Source organism: Platichthys flesus, chromosome 7 (assembly GCF_949316205.1).
Source record: "Platichthys flesus chromosome 7, fPlaFle2.1, whole genome shotgun sequence".
NCBI lineage: Eukaryota > Metazoa > Chordata > Actinopteri > Pleuronectiformes > Pleuronectidae > Platichthys > Platichthys flesus.
The window spans coordinates 40,535-46,455 of record NC_084951.1 but is presented as its reverse complement, the minus strand read 5'-3'; positions in this window follow the sequence as shown (position 1 = coordinate 46,455).

Genomic DNA, 5,921 nt, shown 5'->3' with positions numbered 1-5,921 from the left:
GACGGTTAAGACTTGGTGTGAGGGTTAGAATGAGCGTAAGGTTAGGCATTACAAGAACTCAAATAATACCCGTCAGATATCAAAACACATTTGGGTAAATTGATGACAGAGAGAGTAATTTTTATTCTTTAATATTGATGAATGAAGAAAAAATTGGGCTCCAGCGAAAGGGACTCTTTTCTCATCCAGGGCAAAAGGGCAGGTGCTTAGGCACCACTAGGGGTCTCTCTGTGCACGTGCCTGCAATCATTAATACTTTTCTCTCTCCCCCCCCCCCACCCCGTCAACCAAAGATTCCTGTTTCTGAGGCAGCAGAGCAAAGAGCTGGACAAGCTGAAAAACCAGAACTCCTACATGGTGTAGGAGAAGAAAGGACTTGGACGGACGGATTCAAATATTGATAAAAAAGAGGAGTAGACATGGACAGAGAGTTGCTGCAGCCGGTTTCTTCTTCTTCCCTGTAAAAGCAGCAGCAGACGTGGTGAAGCTTCACCATCCTGATTGTCATCTTTTCATTCTTTTTTTTATTTTTAATTGTTCCTATGTCCACCTCATGGATTGCCCTTGCTGAAAGGTGAAACTGAGTTGGACATGGAGGACCTGAGGCTCTTTTCAAACAGCACCTTTTCGGACTGTGAACGTTGGCTTGTGTGTATTGTATTGGGTTACCTTGTTTTTCTTGTATGTTTATTTGATGTGTAGTAGTCAGGAAGAGATTCGCTCTTGGAAAACTGAACTAAAATAAATCATCTCATAATAATAATAATTGGTGTAACAAAATCTTCGGGGGGTGGGGGAGAACAAACGCATTCACTCCCCAACTGTATGAAATGGACTAGGTCATGTATTAAAATGTACGGATTCAATTGCAGTGATGTTACTAATGTTCTTTATTTTTTATTCCACCGTGATCGTAGGTGGTTTTACCATCTTGTCCTCAAGCTGGTTTGTCCTACATGTCGTGACATGAGATCAGCGAAGACCCCTGACCAGATCTTGCTTTCAGGAATAACCAATACACAGAGAGGCTGTGGTTAGTTATGTCAAACACATCCAGATTTTTCGAAGCCAAGCAAAGATTGTGTAAAGCAAAAGAGAAGTGACTGAATTTACATGATGTAAAACTAAATTATTGTTGCACATGATTGATTATGTCCTCGTAGTCATAACGACAAAGATGGATGGAAAGATGTTTTATTTTTTTAAACAAGGAATCTCAAGCTTCGCTCTCCCTTTTTATATGATGACATCACATTAAACTGCAGTCTGACACTTAAGCACACATAAAGCAGATTCCCTTGGTCTCTTGGCTATTGTTTTTCATTGTCCTTAAAAAAAGTTTCACCTAGATCTGATGTGCACACTTTTTGGGGTAGGCGTGGATGTTGGGGGCTTTGTATTCCATAAAATATGAGAATAAAATATACCACGTATTCTGCTTTACATTTATTTACTGTAGGATCAGCCTGTAACAGTGTGGGTGTGTGAGCTGAATATCTTGACTGAATATTATGTTGAATTATGCATTTAAAAGATGTCTTAACTGCAATTATACATCTAGAAACATGATGATGGAGAGAAATGCAATTTAATCAGAACATAACAGAGTACAGTTCCTTCTCTGGCCACGAGATGGTGACCCTGAGCTATGTTCCCTTGAATCTGCTGCTGCTCATGTGTATTTTGTCCTCTTAAATCCATCAGATTAAAAAACCTATTACTGCACATGTCACATGTATAAATATGAGGCCTGAACATGAGCAGACTGCTGGATCAAATCAAAATGAGTTTGACCTGTGTAATAATCCCGGGTCAGCTCCTGATAAACACTGGGCTGCACAGATTGGAACACTTCAGCAGCTTTAGCTGCTTGCACAGCTTCACAAGCCGGTGAGCCTCCTGTCCCCCCCATTGTGAAAATTACATTTTGTGAAAAAGATCTTTATTAATCTGTAACCTCACTAAATGAGGAGTTTGGTAACTAACGATAAGCAATTATCCTTTCATGGTGAAATATAAAACCTGATGTATGTTTATAACAAACAATTTCATTTTATTTAAAAAAATTAACTTGATGCATTATCTCCAGGCGCTATACAGAGTACAAATACAAAGTAGTTTCTTCTGTGACGTTCTGTCATTTTAGTTTGTGGATTTCCGTCTCTTTGTGTTTTCTGTTTCCTGTTTTATTTTGTAGTCTTGTTTTCCTTTAGTGTTTTCCAGCTTCTTGGGTGTGTCACTTCCTGTCTTGGTGATTGTCTTCCCAAGTCCTCATGTGTTGCACCTGTGTCTCTTTTTAAGCCTCTGTGTTCCCCTGTTTCCTTTGTCGTTCGTTACTCGTTTTACACGTTCTCTTATGGGTTGTCGTGTCTTGCTGTCTCGTCTAGTTTTCCCATCCTGATGTTCCGTGTTCCCTGTGCGCCTTGCTGCTCAGCTTAGACTCTCCTTATATTACAATTGTATTTTCTGTTCATCCTCTGCATCCTGGGTCCATCTCCATCCACATAACCTGACATCTTCCACGTCTCAGGCTGGCTTCTTCCTGGCTGTCTCCACTCCTCTGTGCTCTCCTCTGGACCCCACACCTGAGCTCCAGGTTTAATGAGGGCGGAGGCATTGGCACCTCCCCCAGAAGTGCCTTCTGGGAGATTTAGTCCTCCCGGCAGCCATCTTGTGGCGTGGTGGCCACTCGCAGGGTGAGGAACCTTACTGCACTCTATCACACGCCCTCTTGTGATGCCACAACGCACATGTAGGCTATTCCGGCAGGCTCATGGAGTCTGATAATAATCCGACCAAGAAGTACCGTACATATTGCAGTATACATATAAATGGGTGGGTTGGGGAAAGAGGATTTGGGAAGTGGGGAGTTGGGGCTGGTTGGTTTGGATGTGGTGAGATTGGGGATGGGGGAGTTGAGTATATGGAAGTTGGTGCTGAATGGTCTGGATAGGATGATATTGGGGATGGGGGAGTTGGAGATGGATGGTTTGGATATGATGGGGTTGGGGATGGGGGAGTTGAGGATAGGGGAGTTGGGGCTGAATGGTCTGGATAGGATGATATTGGGGATAGGGGAGTTGGAGATGGGGGAGTTGGGGATGGATGGTTGGGATCTGGTGAGGTTTGGGATGGGGGAGTTGGGGCTGGGTTGGTTGGGAATGGGCTGGTATAGGGCTAACTAACCAGCGGTGCTGCTTCAGTTCCTCCAAAGTGGCCCGCTTCTTAGGGTCTAAAACCAGACACTTTTTCAAGAAGTCTTGGCAGTCTGTGCGGAGAGAAGACAAACGATAAGGAAACGATGAGGCTTGAATCTACAGTGATCGACTCTAACATGGAAGTACCATAATAACCGCACATTAAAAACCCGCATTGTCTCACCTTTGGATCCAAACCAGATTTGGAAATTAGGCCTGATAATGTCCCTGGTGTGGAACCACGCGTCTCCAGTCAGCATTTCAAATAGAATTGCTGCCATCTGCCAGACTGTCGTGGGGCCAGCCATGTATCTGCCTTTCATTGAGAACTCTGGAGGGGCGTATGCAAAGGTTCCTACAATATACCAGAGAGAAGGAGACAGAAAAAAACTAAGGATGATGAACAGGCAGAGATTTTACAATCAGATGAATGAAGAGCAGGATAACAAGACAGGTTGGCTGTACCAGAGAATTGGCTGTAGACGCAGTTTTCCCTTCTATTGCAGCCACATCCAAAATCAATGATTCGCACTCGTGGTCCATCGGAGCTGGGCTCAATGAGGATGTTCTCTAATTTTAAATCTCGGTGGAAGATGCCCTTTGCTTTCAAATCGATGGCAGCATCCAGCAGCTGCTTCATGATGATCTGAGAAAGAGGTAGAGTCACAAATGAGTTAGAGTGGTGAAGAAGGGACTCTGGGTGGGAGTGAAAAACACAGTCTATGTTGGAGCTGCTCTGGATCTTTCAATCAGAGCACACTTCACATGAACTTGTAGGGGTTCAAATATCCATCTACTTCTGAGCACTTTGAGGACTAAGCTGAGGTCAAAAGGCCTTTCTTATTTTCCGGGACCAGCAGTTGTAAAAACGACCTGGCACAAGGTCCTTCTAAAGGCTGTTGTGTAGCTATAGTTTTCTCAACTTTTCAGCCACTAATATATCCCTTAATTACAACTCAAGTTCCCTCGATAAAAGTAAACGTATCTAAAGAGTGAATCTCCAATAACATATTTGACAAATTTAAAATGTTAGTTGTGACTGGACCAACATGTAATATGGGTGTCATAGCAGCCAAACACTCTCCACTGAAAATGATGATATTCAAAATGATGACCTTTTCAGTTGTAGTCTGGGACTACAGTAAAACGCCAGTACCTTTGCATGGTTCTCAGCCAACGGACCACAGTTCTTTTTTACGAGGTGCAGCAGATCTGTAGAGTCGACTGGCCTCTCCATGACCAGAAGAACCTCTTGTTTCAGGTCGTACCAGTCCAGTAATGACACGGCTGCAGATCTTCCCACAGTCACTGGTTCGCCTGCAGCTCTCTGCATGAGCAGCACCTCCTTGGGAATCAAACGTGATCTCCCATTTATCATCTAAAGGAAAAATATTCGTTTGTATCTCTTCAACAACAAGGAAACAACAAAAGCATAAAAGTCACAGAATGATTTCAACAGTTGGTGCTGAGGCAACAGATCACTCGCCACTCTTTGACGGGGAACAGACGATTTGGGGATGTGTTTTATCGCCACCTACAAGAAAGATCACAAACACTTTGGTTAGTCCAAGGGATGAAGTCAGATTATGTATGTGAGATGTGAGAACATTATATTAAATTATTTGTAATCACATCATATAATGTACTTACTAGTAAATCATCAGACCTTCTGATGCCAGCGTAAACTGTGCCAAAGCCTCCTTTACCAAGTCGTTCACGCTCCACGTACTTGGCCTCAAAATTCAGCTGCACCAATGAACACAGACACAGACATATGGTTTAATATAATTGTGATTCTAATGTAACATTTTTTTTCCATGACTGACATTTTGATATAGTAACCCATCATCCACTTTTTCATATTTGTAAGGCTGTCAACGACCACATTTTAACATATGGAGTGTTTTCAGTGGAGAGAAATTATCAGAGAGATTCATGAAAACTTAGTAAAATCCAACTGCCTGACAGGTGGCTGAAAGATAAATATTCGCCTGAATCATTTAATTTACATCTCATATCTAGTCTGTTTAATCTGTGTAATCAATATTTACATGTAATCCTCAGGAAGACGGTCAATAATTAAATTGCTCAAAATGTAGAATTATTCATTTAAGTTGGACAAGAACGTTTTTAAAACAACCTTAACAACATTACTAAAAGAAAAACGGAAATTCCTCCGAACTTGAGTCAACACCAATACCCATTTTAACATGATCATATTGCTTCCATGCAAACATCAACACAATTTATTAAAAAGAAAAGTCACCTCTGCTGGTGTGGCCTGACAACACCGTGCTCTTGTCAGTGGAGCTGTTGACTTTGGACACTGACTCTAAGGTTGATAGATCAGAGTTAGTGCTGGCATCAGGGCCCTCACCATCCCTCTGCTTCTGCAGTGGAGGTTCATTTTCAGTTGTGGCCTTCTGCTTGGTGATCCTCCTCTTGGCCTTAAACACAAGCTGATTACTCGCCAAGATGGGGACGGGTGACTGCGGGGGGACAAACCTCTCTGCAAAAGAGGCAAGAAAATAGTGAGCATCAACCTGTTGACTGTATATAGTCATGTTTGAATCGTATGACCACATAAGGTGGATGACATTGGATGACTCTGCAAAATTCTGTATCACAATCAACATTGTTTTGTAATTTTAAACAACAACATTTTAAAACTAAGTTCTTATTCCAATAAGCTGGAAAAGCCAGTGTTTAAAACACCGTGAAAAA